Below are 15482 nucleotides of genomic sequence, written 5' to 3'. Positions count from 1 at the left end.
TTTGATCATTGTTATCTGCCATGAAAGCTTTTTCCTTACCAGTAGCTTTCTCTTCTCCGGTAGTCTTCTCACGTTCTTCACTCTCAACCTTAGCCATATTTGCCTGTTCACTAGTTTCATTCAAATGCAGGTTCCAGTTGTATTCACCTGCTTCTCTGGACAGCATGGCATTGACTTCTTTAGTACTCCCAGTGTGCTGTGGAGACCGGCCCTGACCACGTTCAACTCGCTCGTTTCTGCAATCTTTGGCAAAGTGCCCGTTTTGTTGACAGTTATAGCACCTCACCTTAGACTTGTCGAACCCTGGCCTGCCACCAACAAACTTTCTCCCCGTCTTTCTCATAAACTTCTTCACTCTCCTCACTATCATGGCCATCTGCCATTGTAAATCCATCTCCTCCAGATCATCAGCATCGATCTGGTCGTAGTCTTCATCTAGCATCGCTGGATCAACCACCTTTCCTTGAATATAGTTTTCATATGAAGCAATGTTGGTGCATAGATGTCAGTAGTTCATATGTATAAAGTCTGTAATCGAGTCTGTAATATTGTTTATGTAATTGTTTGTGTAACAGCGAAGTTGTTGACAAGTTGTTCGCTTAGGCGAACTTGTTAACCGAGCGAAGTTGTTGACAAGTTCGCTTAGGCGAACTTGTTCAACGAGCGAAGTTATTGACAACTTCGCCTGAGGCGAAGTTGTCGTGTATATAAGTAACCTACGGGTTACTGTTTAGGTCGGTTTTTCTGTTGGTCATTTTAGGTTTTTGGTTGATCGAGTTCAGTTACGTGTGAGTCTATTGACGTGAGTCTGTAAGCATCTCGGTTTGAGTTATCAATATAACGTGTGGTCGTTCGTATTGTGTGTACATGTGTTCGTGAGCTAATATTCTACGTCCGTAACGATCTACACAGGGATTCCGCACCTGTGTATATCGGGATATCTCGTGTACGATCCGTCCAGGAACCTACAATTGGTATCAGAGCATTTGCTCGATTGTGAGGTTCGGGATATTCACGCGGGTGTAGAATTCGTTCCATTTCGGGTGTTACCGGGACGAGTTTGTGGTGTTTTTGCTCATTCTAGCTTCCTACCAGTGTGTTTAAGCCTTCAAATCGTCAAAATCGTCGTTAAAATCCGTTTTTCAGATCTGCAGAAAGTTCAAGTTCGTCAGGCGAAGTTGCTGTTCATCAGGCGAAGTTGCCGTCAGGATTCGTAGGGTTTCAGCGAAGATATAAGGAGAAGCGAAGTTATTCATAACTTCGCCTATCTCCTCAACTTCGCCTAACTCAGCGAAGTTCTTCTCAAGTTCGCCTCGTTCAGCGAAGTTCTCTTCAAAGTTCGCTTACTTTCTAAGTTCGCTTATCCTAAGCGAAGTTATTCTCAACTTCGCCCATTTACGCGAATTTACAAAGGATCCAGCGAAGTTTTTACTTAAGCGAAGTTATACTTAACTTCGCCTACAGTACTGTTTCGAAGAAATTTTTCTAACTTCGCCCATTTCAGAATTTTTCGGGTTTCTTAGTCTTCAAGAAGGATGTCGTCAATCAACATTTCAGAGCTTGTCAAGATGGAGGTTGAAGCGGGGTCAGCCACAAAGGCCTCAAGATTGCTAAAAGGAACCGACTTTGTTGCGTGGAAGGATCGGTTCATACAGTATGTTAAGTACCAGGATTCAAAAATGTGGGTATGCATCCAAGATGGATATATTCCACCAATCATGCAGTATGAGGGTCGAGACCAAATAAAGAAATACAATAAAATGGAAGAGGAGGAGAAGAAGATGTACGAAGCCGAAAGCAAGGCTCATGCTGCAATCACAATGGCTCTTCCGCAGGAGATCCTCCATACATTCAGAAAGTATACATCGGCTAGAGAGCTTTGGGAAGCTCTTGAGAGCAGATTCGAAGGAAATGTAGGCATTCGGGCCTCAAAGATAAAGCTGCTTAAAACTTAATTTTCAGTCTTTAAGTACTTAAAGAACGAATCTCTTGATGATATTATCACTCGATATTATCATCTCATGACTGAATTGAGTAACTACTCCATTTCCTACCGAGAAGAAGAGATTGTAGAAAAACTTCTCGATGCTCTCCCACCAAAATGGGAGATGTATACTGTATTAATGAGGGAAGACAAGGACTTCTCTACTTATGATCTTGAAACCGCTGTCAACAAGCTCAGAACTTTTGATCTTAATATGGTGAGGAAAGAAACATCTATGGATCAGGTTCAAGATCCAAGCATGTATGGTGCGAAAATGAACTCCAATACAATTTAAAAAACTGACTCTGCCGCCTACTACTCGAAAGGTGAGTCGGGTGCCAATTCTTCACAGGAGGGGCATGTGTCAGTAAATTCAAATGGGGATGTTTGCTTTGTTGCGGGTGGATCAAGTGGTACTCAACAGACAGCAAGCCAGAGTGGTGGATCTTCAAGTTCCTCAAGCAATAATTACTCAAAGATGCCAATGAGCGTCAAATCTGCTGAAGAGCAGTTTGGCCTCTATGCTTCATTTATTGCTTCATACGAAAACTATATTCAAGGAAAGGTAGTTGATCCGGCAATGCTAGATGAAGACTATGACCATATCGATGCTGATGATCTGGAGGAGATGGATTTACAATGGCAGATGGCCATGATAGTGAGGCGAGTGAAGAAGTTCATGAGGAAGACGGGGAGAAAGTTTGTTGGTGGCAGACCAGGGTTCGACAAGTCCAAGGTAAGGTGCTATAACTGTCAACAAAACGGGCACTTTGCCAAACATTGCAGAAACGAGAGAGTTGAGCGTGGTCAGGGCCGATCCCCACAGCACATTGGAAGTACTAAAGAAGTAAATGCCATGCTGTCCAGAGAAGCAGGTGAATACAACTGGAACCTGCATTTGAATGAAAATAATGAACAGGCAAATATGGCTAAGGTTGAGAATGAAGAACGTGAGAAGACTACCGGAGAAGAGAAAGCTGCTGGTAAGGAAAAAGCTTTCATGGCTGATAACGATGATCAACGCTCCGAGGTAAGTTCTAAATCTATTTGTACTAATTGTGAGAATTTGTCTGAGCAACTTGCTACCATGACTGATCAGTATGTTCGTTTAGATGCTGAATTTAAAACTCTTAAAGAAGATCATCACTACACAAAAGCAAGAGAAAACAGTTACAAAGTTAAAATTAAAGCATGTGAAAAAGATGTTAAAAGCTTAAAAACTAAACTTGCTGAGAAAATTGAAGTTATTGATCTTAGTTATGAGGTTTTAGAAGAAAAGACTAAACTGATTGCTGAACGTGAAAAGCAGATTGCTGACCACCAGGTGAAAGTGGTGGAACTGAACCGAAAACTGGAGCAGTTCCGAAATTCCTCAGCTATTCTTGATCACCTTGTTAGTGATCAAGGTACCTCTACAAAGAGAAGAGGAATTGGTTATCACGAGGTTCCACCACCGTATAACCATAATTACACTTTTAACCCTAGTGTACAGAAATCTGCTGATTTTGAAGTTCCTCAGACAGTTCCTATCAAGGTTACAAGTAAAGATTCAAGTGTTAGTAGTGGCGAAACGAGTTCGCCTGTTTCAAGTGTAAATATTTCTGTTACGAGTCCAGTCTAATCGGATTCGGATAAGTTGTCCGAATCGGGTAAGACAAAAGAGAAGGTAGTGTTACCCACTGGTGGAGATAAAGATAAAACTTCTAAAAAGAGTACTCCACTCAACCCGTACGTCCCACCTTATGTGAGACGAACGGCTGGTAACACTGCCTCTACATCCAAAACAACATTTGAAAAGAAAATGGAATATAGGTGTTGTTTTCGGTGTAATAAGGTAGGACATCTTGTTGCAGATTGTCCTCTGACGCCAAAATTCAGAGGTGGGAGGCCTATTAAAACTGAGCATAAGTCTACTGGTAATTTTAATACTGTTAAAAATGAAAACCCTTTAAAGTTTCAAAATATAACTAATTCAGGTTTTCACAAAAACAAACCTCAGTTTTACAATGCTAATCACCAAACCGTAAGATATAATACTTTCAATACACATAGGTTTGGAAGGCCTCTTATTCAATCTCCAATGAGATTTCCTACTAGGACTGACAGGAATTATTCAAATGCTAACTTCGGAAAGTAGAAGTACGGGATGTATAGATCCAAGACCAATTGGTCTTGGGTCCCTAGATTCTAATCATTTGCTTTATTGTGCAGGAACAGTTGAACAGGGCTGCCCACAGTCTTTGGATTGTAGATAGCGGCTGTTCCCGGCACATGACGGGCAACAAATACTTGTTGCACGACTTAAAACCTGTTCAGGGAGCCAGAGTTAGTTTTGCTGGTGAAAGTGGAGGAAGAATTACTGGGAAAGGAACGGTGTCCAATGGGAAGATGACACTTGAGAATGTAAATTTTGTGGAAGAGCTGAAGCACAATCTGCTGAGTGTGTCGCAGATTTGTGATAAGGAGTATACTGTTCACTTCACGAAGAATGAGGCGATCGTGTTGAAGCCTGGTTTTCAGATACCAGAAGAGTGGATAGTGATGACAGCTCCACGTGATACAAATACGTATGTGATGGATATGAGGTCTACTGAAATGGCCTTGGGAGAATCATGTTTGTTGACGAAAGCAAGCGAATCAGAATCCGAACTATGGCACAGGAGAATGGGGCACATTCATCTTCGGAAGATGAACCACATTGTCAAAAATGGGCTTGTGATGGGCGTTCCCTTGAAAAGTTTTAACTTTGAAGACAAATGTATTGCATGCAAGAAGGGAAAGCAACACAAGAAATCCCATCTCACCAAGAAGGTCAACTCAATTGCCAGTACTCTAGAACTGCTTCACATGGATCTCTTCGGTCCAGTGAATGTAAAAAGTCTAGGAGGTACTTCTTACTGCTTGGTGATCACTGATGACTACTCGCGATACTCGTGGGTATATTTTCTGAAATCGAAAGATGAGACGGCTCAAATGGTGAAGAGTTTGATTACTAAAGTTGAGAACGTCATGAGTAAAACAGTTAAGTTCATCAGAAGTGACAATGGGACAGAGTTCAAGAATTTTGAAATGGAGATCTTCTGTCTTCAGAAAGGAATTGAACATCAATACAGCGCTCCGTATACTCCGCAACAGAATGGAGTGGCTGAAAGGAAGAACCGAACTTTAATTGAAGGAGCCAGGACTATGCTGGCAGATTCGAAGCTTCCTGTGATGTTCTGGGCTGAAGCAGTCGCTACAGCCTGCTATGTTCTGAATAGAGTGTTAACCGTTAAGAGACTTGGTAAAACTTGCTATGAGCTTATGCATGGAAGGAAGCCCAACTTGAGTGGTCTTGAACCATTCGGGTCTCCTTGTTCGATCTTGAAGACAAATTCGAAATTTGGAGAAGTAGCCGATGAAGGAATCTTAGTCGGTTATGTTGTTGGGACTCCCAACAGGCGTGTCTTCAATACTTCGACTTGCAAGGTGGAGGTGGTATGTAACACTGACATCACAAGTTACCAACCGCCAAAACCAAGCAATGGACCTGCTGAGCTTTTCAACTATGTTAAACTTTTTAAGTCGTTTAACGTACCGGATTTGGAGATTTCTGAAGAAGAAGAGAGAGCTGCGACGAAGATGATACTCGATGAGGAAGAAAATCTATTGCAAAGACAGCTGATTGAAAAATGTCAACCTTCCTCATCAAACACTATCGATACCCCTGCTGCCTCAACTGAGGAAGAATTTATCAATCCTTTTCACTCTCAGCATGAAACAACCATTGATGAGATCTCTTCTAATTTGGAAGATAATTTGCATGTCGGTTCTGTTCCGACCACGAGAATTTATAAAGATCACCCTTTGAATAATGTGATTGGTGATGTGTCCTCAGGTGTACAAACGAGAAGCAGCTTGAATGAACACACCTGTGTTTATACAAGCATTAAGGAGACAGGAATAATTGATGAATGCCTGTATACCTGCTTTATAAGCCAGATTGAACCGAAAAATTATCAAATGGCTTTAAAGGACAGCTCGTGGGTCGAGGCCATGCAAGAAGAGTTGGCTCAATTCGAGAAGATGGAAGTTTGGACTTTGGTTGAAAAACCAAGAAATGTGCATGCAATTGGCACAAAATGGGTGTTCAAGTGCAAGAGAGATGAAAAGGGGATCATTATAAGAAACAAGGTGAGGCTGGTCGTTAAAGGATTTAATCAGCAAGAGGGGATAGACTATAATGAGGTGTTCACTCCGGTGGCCAGGTTGGAAGCGATACGATTGTTTTTGGCGTTTGCTGCGTTCAAGAAGATGAAAGTGTTTCAGTTGGACGTGAAGAGTACGTTCCTCAATGGGAAAGTGGATGAGGTTGTGTATGTTGAGCAACCTCCGGGTTTTCCTGACCCAGACTTTCCTGATCACGTATACAAGTTGAGCAAGGCGCTGTATGGATTACATCAGGCACCTCGTGCCTGGTATTCAACGTTATCGGACTACTTGCTAGAAAATGGTTTTGAAAGGGGTTTGATCGACAGTACTTTGTTTGTGAAGAGAGAAGGAAGTGACTTCCTCCTAGTTCAAGTCTACGTGGATGACATCATATTTGCTGCATCAAGAGTCTCCATGTGTCAGGAATTTGAGGCCGTTATGAAGAAAAGATTCGAGATGAGTGCTATGGGTGAACTAACGTTCTTTTTAGGATTGCAGGTTGATCAAAAGAAGGATGGGATGTTCATTCATCAAACAAAATATGTTCATGATGTCCTCAAGCGTTTCAAGATGGAGGACTCTTCTCCATTTGACACTCCAATTTGCGTCAACCACAAGTTGGGAGCTGAAATTGACGGTGACGCAGATGTGGACCAAACTCAGTATCGGGCTATAATAGGTTCTTTGATGTATTTAACTGCTTCTAGGCCTGATATAATGTTTGCTGTTTGTCTTTGTGCTCGTTTTCAGGCAAACCCAAAGGAATCTCACATGAAGGGTGTGAAGAGGATTTTGCGGTATCTCAAAGGCAAGCCGAAGCTAGGGTTGTGGTACCCGAAGGGAGGAGACGTAGAACTGGTAGCATATACAGATTCTGATTATGGAGGATGCAATCAGAGTCGGAAGTCGACAACAGGAGGTTGTCAGTTTCTTGGTGGAAGATTGGTTTCATGGCAGTGCAAGAAACAGACGTCAGTTGCAATCTCAACGTGCGAAGCTGAATATATGGCAGCATCCAACTGCTGTTCTCAGGTTTTGTGGATTCAGCAACAATTGCGCGACTATGGTCTGAATTTCTTACTCACTCCGATTTTAATTGATAACACTGCTGCCATCTCAGTAATTAACAATCCCGTGAAGCATAGTAAAACTAAACATATTGACATTCGTCATCACTTCATACGAGATTGTGCTGAGAAGAAACTGATCAAGGTCGAAAAGGTCGATACGCTGGAAAATTTCGCTGATTTATTTACAAAAGCTTTTGATAAATCCAGATTTCAAAACCTAATTGAGCTGAACGGGATGATCAATCCCGAGTAACCATGTTTTTGTGTTTATTGTGTGAAAAAAAAAAACATCACTATTGCTTAAAATTAGTCGGTTACCTCAGATTGATGGACATATCCTCGGATATGTTTTGGTCCTAGTTTCTACTTAGAGAATGAGGGTCGCCATTAACCAGATGACTGAAAGTGACCGGGGCGGTTATGATGTGTTTTCTTTCTGTCGCTGAAAATTAGTCGGTCATACATAGTTAGAAGGACACATACTTGTATGTGGTCGGTCCAGTTGATCCATTGGATCTTCAGGATTGCCGTTTACCTGAAAACTTTGACGTGATCGGGGTGACTGAAGTCAAAATTTTTTTAGGGAAATGAAATTACTTTTCAAGTCTAATACTTCGTAAAGAAGTTCTTTGCTATGTTTAACAGAAAATTGATCCAACCTTGGAAAATGATATATATACTAACTTTGTGTGCGTAACTGGTGAAGTTATTAGGCTTAAAAGGCTTTAGGACAATCATTGTATGTCATGGTAACTTTTTATGGTGCGTAAAAGTAGATGTGATACAAATTAAAATTTACTTGATTTTATGTGGAAACTCCTTAAGAGTTTTGCGTGTCTTCATGTATATCTTTCCGAATGATAGGCAGAAAAGTGATTACCCAGTCATACACGAGCCCGTAAGTGTTCTGATTCCCGTGAAGAAAGCGTTTCAAGACACTGCAGTGATCCAGATTCGGGACTTGCAGTTATTTATTACTCTGAAGTCTTAAGTATGTTTAAAAAAAAAAATAGTACTTATGAAGTTATTGTAACATTAGAGAGTTCAAGATATCGAGAGTTCTCAATCATGGAGTAAGAATGAATACGGGATCCAGACATAGAATACTTACAAGTTAATCAGACACTATGGGTCGAAGTCAATTCGGGGTGACTTGGGGAAAACCAAATACGCTTTGAAGATAGATAGGAGGCATCAATATTTCTGAGTTGTTGCCCACTTAAATTTTAAGGATTAATTGAACCTAACTCGTATCACAGAAACGATGAAAACCATCTTAAGTATATTACCTGCTTACAACCTGTCTCTATATGTCATAATACAGCTAAACACGGATCTATGTAACAGTCACGTAGTTAGTATGATTCCTGTTAGGATCTTTTCTAAAACGGGGTGTCCCTGACTAGACTGAAATTTGATCCCTTATTTGTTAAATTTTTATACGTTTTTCCTATTTTTGTAGATTATTTTATAACTGGTTACTTAGACATGATCATATTTGTTTAACTCTTTTTGGAAGTTTCAAATGTTAATTGCAAAATGTTCAAACTTAAAGGTTTGATTTTGAAATTATAGGCGAGGTTGTTGAATCAGGCGAACTTGTGCTTAACTTCGCCTAGGCGAAGTTATCCGTAACTTCGCCTGAACTATACTGACCCTATATAAGGTTTTTCAAACAGTGATTTTCATTATTTTCAAAGTTATCAGCGAACTTAAGCTCCGAATTTTCCGGCGAACTTAAGAATTTTCCGGCGAACTTGTTTTCTATTCCGATTTCGATCTTCGTTTCCAGTTTCGATTATCACTTGAGGGTACGTGTTGTCGATATACATCACTAACATGTTCATTCATAGACGTTTTTACCCGGTTCGAGACCTCGGGTCGTCGGATATTCAAAACCGAGTTTTTTCAAACTTGTGTTACGTGTTCATGGACGAACTTTTCGTCTTAATAACATTATTATGTTGTGTTCTTCTCTCCTGGATCGTCAAATCGTGCGAAATCATCGGATTTTTGGCCGTTTGAATTTGAACAATCGCCGATTCAGATGAAGGCGAAGTTAGGGTTTAGGCGAAGTTATCCGCAACTTCGCCTGGGGCTTAATTTCGCTTGAGGCGAAGTTATCCGCAACTTCGCCTGAAGCTTAATTTCGCCTAAAACTTATCTTCGCCTAGACCAGTTTACTTAAAATAATTAGACGAACTTATAGATGAAGCGAAGTTGTTTCCAACTTCGCCTCACCTTTAAGTTCGCCTATACATGTCTGATCACAACTTCGCTCATGGTATAAAGCGAACTTGTGAGTTGCTTAACGGTTATCTAACTTAGTTCGTTTAGTGCAGATATGGCTGCTGTTGGAGGAGCTGGTGGTGATGACGGTGACGATCAGAGGCTATTCTTTCCGGCTCATAACCAGTTCATCACTCTAGATCCAGATGCAAAAGGCGTGGAAGACTACAGGGAGATTATTACCTTTCTCCTACGCTCAAGAATATTTCACGCTATCACAACTACCCTGCCTATTTCACTACCGAATATAGAAGACTTTTGGCAGACGGTAGAGTATGATTGCCGAGATGAGCCCCCGGTGATGCGAGCCACCGTTAATGGTCAAGTTGTTCAGTTTTCCTCTGAACACATACGGGTGGCGTTGCAATTTGGAGAAGAAACAAGAGATGACCCCACGGAGTTTGTTGCTCCTTTTCGTGATGGCGCGTTCCTAAGGATGGGGTATTCAGGTCTCTTAGGTGATACACAGCGAAGGAAAGGATTCTTATTAGATCAGTGGCGCTTCCTAATGCATGTCATGATAGTCTGTATGTCAGGACGGAAGGCGGGCACTGATGGAAAGGGTGCGACGATGCAGTCTGCTATGACTGCCCTGACTTACAATAAAAGATATTCTTTTAGTCAGATGATCTTTTACGAGATCGATCGTCAGAGGAAGGCTGTGGCGCGTGAGCGGTTTACAATGTATCCACGATTCCTACAGATGATTTTAAATCATGTGGCTCCGTCGCTACCTCAAAGACGCCCTATTCGATACGTTGAATTTGTGACGAAACGTATCTTTGCTCAGTGTCGCACTTCCAGCGCACGAAGCAAGCCTGAGCTGCGTCCCAGGCATACTCCGCTTTTTGGGTATCTTATTAACCCGGAGTATGTGCCTGCGGCAGGGGACGAGTTTAGGGATCCAAGACAACAACAGGCGGCAGCACCCCAGGCTGTATCAGCTGCGCCTGCTGTATCTACTGCTGTATCTACTGCTGTATCTGCTGCTGTGCCAGCTTCTGAGATTGATCTTGACGCCATGTTCGGCGGGCAAGGGTTGTTTGATATGGACCGATTTGATCCACATGAGAATATACCAGTCTCGGGTCCACAAGCTGATTTTGATGATGTAATGGAAGAGGCCAGACAGATGATGGTGAGACATGAGAGAACGGTGGGTAAGCAGAAGAGAATTGTTGATGACGAAGATGAGGAAGCTGATGAAGAAGAGGCTGTGCAGCTGGTGCGTAAGCGCTCAAGAAGGGAAACGACAGGTATGGGTGTTGGAGCCGGAGAGACTTCAAGGTTTGCACGTTTTGCTCCACCTGCCTTGTCTGGTATGTCCCTTGTTCCTACCTCTGTGCAGATATCGAGTACAAGCGCTACGGTTGTTCCCGTAGTGGCTATATCGTCGGCTGACACTCCATCGGTCACGGCCGTCCAGACGTCGGCTCCAGAAATTGTGTCTCTACCACCTCAATCGCGTACTCCACCGGTGGTAGTAGCACGATTTGTTGAGTCTACGGTCACCACTTCTGCAGGAGTATCGGGTACGGTACCACCTGCGGACACGCCCAGTTCTGACTCGGAACGGATAGCTTCACTAGAGCGGATTGTAGCTGAGCAGTCAAAGACTATTCAAAGCCTAGTGGAAGCAAATCAACTGCAGGCATCCCTCCTGGCTGAGCACGGGAAAATAATAGATGCCTTGAAGGTTTTCTTGGCATCTCAGGGGGAGATGAGCTGTAGAGGAGATGAGTTGAGGACCAAGCGTAGAGAAGACCGAGACGATGATCCCAATGCACCGGAAGGTGCAGGTGGTGAGCTGCCAAGAACCTCACAAGCTCTTGGGGCTTCCACAGCTGAGGGGGAGTCTACCGAAGCGGCTGGTGGTGATGATGACGTGATCGATGCGCTGAAGGAACTTGATGATGACATGTTCAGCGACGATGTATTATTTGATGAAGATGTTCTGCCAATCAGTGAGATTGAAAAGATTGGTGCAGAAATTATTGTTGAGGATGTGATAGAGGAATGAGAGATTGTGGAAGAAAATGTCGAACACGAGATCCCTGAGGTTGAGAAAGCCGATGTGAGGGCTGAGATGGATGAGACTACTGAGTGGGAGGAGCAGCCTAGGTGGAAGTAAGGCTGTGCTTATTGGTTTATCAAGACCAAGAAGCCTGCTGTTCCAGCCATGTTCAAGAAAAGCTATAACATTAAAGGCTATGTTGAGGCGAAGAAGGGGATAATCTGTTGGATTTATGATGAACAGATCAAGTTATTTGTGGTAAAACGTTATGATGGCATTCAATACTTCAGGAGAATGTTGAGATCTCTCAACACGTTGCCAGAATGCGAGGTGAAAGATTTGGGCAGATTAGGCCTGATAAACAGAAGTGACAATAATATGGCGAGAATGATTGAGAAGATTGTGTGGAAAGAAGGCGTAAAAGATAAAAAGTTTGAGCTTCTGAAGCCTCAAAAAGGGAAGTTAGTGGAAGATAAAGAGAGGGGATTGAGAGCAGATGGCAAGCCATGGATGGTGATGAAGTACAAGTCGATCCGATGCATCAAGGAGGTTCCAATGAAGAATATGCCTCAAGATGTGTTGAAGAATCTAAAATGCTGGTACGTTGATTTCCAGACTGCTGAAGCCGTGATGGAAGACGAAGATGAACAAGAAGTGCTGAGGGTGTATGACCCGATGCATCTTGTTAACTTATCGAAAGCTGATTTGCAAGCGTTGAACGAAAAGAAGATATTCTATATTCCTGCTTGGAAGGATGAAGCAAGGAAATATCAGCGAGTAGTCACGGTGTGTGTTAGAGAAGGAGTGCACGCATGAAGATACATGATTACAAGACAAGAGCTGAAAGATCAAGATATGAAGCTACTGCCAAGGGGGAGTCTGTTGGTGCATAGATGTCAGTAGTTCATATGTATAAAGTCTGTAATCGAGTCTGTAATATTGTTTATGTAATTGTTTGTGTAACAGCGAAGTTGTTGACAAGTTCGCTTAGGCGAACTTGTTAACCGAGCGAAGTTGTTGACAAGTTCGCTTAGGCGAACTTGTTCAACGAGCGAAGTTATTGACAACTTCGCCTGAGGCGAAGTTGTCGTGTATATAAGTAACCTACGGGTTACTGTTTAGGTCGGTTTTTCTGTTGGTCATTTTAGGTTTTTGGTTGATCGAGTTCAGTTACGTGTGAGTCTATTGACGTGAGTCTGTAAGCATCTCGGTTTGAGTTATCAATATAACGTGTGGTCGTTCGTATTGTGTGTACGTGTGTTCGTGAGCTAATATTCTACGTCCGTAACGATCTACACAGGGATTCCGCACCTGTGTATATCGGGATATCTCGTGTACGATCCGTCCAGGAACCTACAAGCAATAAATGAAGCGTAGAGGCCAAACTGCTCTTCAGCAGATTTGACGCTCATTGGCATCTTAGTGTAATTATTGCTTGAGGAACTTGAAGATCCACTACTCTGGCTTGCTGTCTGTTGAGTACCACTTGATCCACCCGCAACAAAGCAAACATCCCCATTTGAGTTTACTAATACATGCCTCTCCTGTGAAGAATTAGCACCCGACTCACCTTTCGAGTAGTAGGCGGCAGAATCAGTCTTTGAACTTGTATTGGAGTTTACTTTCGCACCGTACATGCCTGGATCTTGAACCTGATCCATAGATGTTTCTTTTCTTACCATATTAAGCTCAAAAGTTCTGAGCTTGTTGACAGCGGTTTCAAGATCATAAGTAGAGAAGTCCTTGTCTTCTCTCATCAGTACAGTATACATCTCCCATTTTGGTGGGAGAGCATCGAGAAGTTTCTCCACAATCTCTTCTTCTCGGTATGAAATGGAGTAGTTACTCAATTCAGTCATTAGATGATAATATCGAGTGATAATATCATCAAGAGATTCGTTCTTCAAGTACTTAAAGACTGAAAATTGAGTTTTGAGCAACTTTATCTTTGACGCTCGAATACCTACATTTCCTTCGAATCTGCTCTCAAGAGCTTCCCAAAGCTCTCTAGCTGATGTATACTTTCTGAATGTATGGAGGATCTCCTGTGGAAGAGCCATTGTGATTGCAGCATGAGCCTTGCTTTCGGCTTCATACATCTTCTTCTCCTCCTCTTCCATTTTACTGTATTTCTTGATTTGGTCTCGACCCTCATACTCCATGATTGGTGGAATATATCCATCTTGGATGCATACCCACATTTTTGCATCCTGGTACTTAACGTATTGGATGAACCGATCTTTCCACGCGACAAAATCGGTTCCCTTCAGCAACCTTGGGGCCTTTGTAGCTGACCCCGCTTCAACTTCCATCTTGACAAGCTCCGAAATCTTGATCGACGACATCCTTCTTGAAGACTAAGACACCCGAAAAATTCTGAAAAGGGCGAAGTTTTAAAAAAAAATTTCCTCTGAACAGTACTGTAGGCGAAGTTAAGGATAACTTCGCTTAAGTAATAACTTCGCTGGATTCTTCTTAAATTCGCGTGAGTGGGCGAAGTTGAGAATAACTTCGCTTAGGGTAAGCGAACTTAGAAAGTAAGCGAACTTGAAGAGAACTTCGCTGAACTAGGCGAACTTGATGAGAACTTCGCTGAGTGAGGCGAAGTTGAGAAGGTAGGCGAAGTTGTGAATAACTTCGCTTCTCCTTATATCTTCGCTGAAACCCTACGTTTCCTGACGGCAACTTCGCCTGATGAACAGCAACTTCGCCTGACGAACTTGAACTTTCTGCAGATCTGAAAAATGGATTTTAACGACGATTTTGAAAGTTTAATGGCTTGAACACACTGGTAGGAGGCTAGAATGAGCAAAAACACCACAAACTCGTCCCGGTAATACCCGAAATGGAACGAATTCTACACCCGCGTGAATATCCCGAACCACACAATCGAGCAAAAGCTCTGATACCAATTGTAGGTTCCCCGGACGGATCACACGAGATATCCCGATATACACAGGTGCGGAATCCCTGTGTAGATCGTTACGGACGTAGAATATAAACTCAAGAACACACGAACACACGATACGAACAAAACCACGTTATATTGATAACTCGAACCGTGTTACTTACAGCCTCTCGACCTCACGTCACTCGACTCAATGAATTACACGTAAATAACCAAATTAATCAACCTCTAAACAGTAAACCCGTAAACAGTATAAATACACGACAACTTCGCCTCAGGCGAAGTTGTCTATAACTTCGCTCGTTCAACAAGTTCGCCTAAGCGAACTTGTCAACAACTTCGCTTTTACAAACAAATACACAAACAATATTACAGACTCGATTACAGACATTTGACATATGAACTACTGACATCTATGCACCAACATGTTCCAATCTTGACATGGAGTTTATTGGTAGGATGTGGTCGCTATGAGGGATTATTATGAGAAGACTATCCTTCAGATGAGTGAGAAGATGGCAGGGTTAGGAAAGGCTACGGTTGCCAAGGATAAGGCTATGATCCAATTCATGAAACAATTGGAGGATCAGATATCCTCAGCTGAAGCCCAGCGTCAAGAGGCAGTGGAGCAGGCAACTGATGAAGCCAAAGTGTGGGCTGCTAGGTCAATCTTCCAAGCGCGGATCAAGATGGCGACTGAGGCCGTGATCCCGCATTCGACAAGTCGGCTTGGGACGTTGAGAAATGGAAGGCTGCTCTTGATGACCTTGGTGGTGAGGACGACGAGGAGATGTTTGAGAACACTGAGGCCGGGACCAGTGGCGTTAAGGAGGCGGTTGAAGCTAGCAAGGGCGGAGATGATGCTGCGGTTGATGATGCAGCTTGAGTGGGCGATGAAGGATATTAAAGACAAGGCCCGGGCCCACTTTTTATTTGGTGTTGATGTTTTTATGAACAAGTATTATGGACTGTAATGAACAATAGCATTTAGGATAAAGGACCTATGATCCTTAAGACAATTGGCGG

The sequence above is a fragment of the Bidens hawaiensis genome, unplaced genomic scaffold (assembly GCF_021521415.1).
Source record: "Bidens hawaiensis isolate Kalapana, Puna unplaced genomic scaffold, B.hawaiensis_p1.1 tig00017459_1, whole genome shotgun sequence".
In the NCBI taxonomy this organism is placed as follows: Eukaryota; Viridiplantae; Streptophyta; class Magnoliopsida; order Asterales; family Asteraceae; genus Bidens; species Bidens hawaiensis.
The sequence above is the reverse complement of the archived record's forward strand: the minus strand, read 5'-3'. Positions refer to the sequence as shown.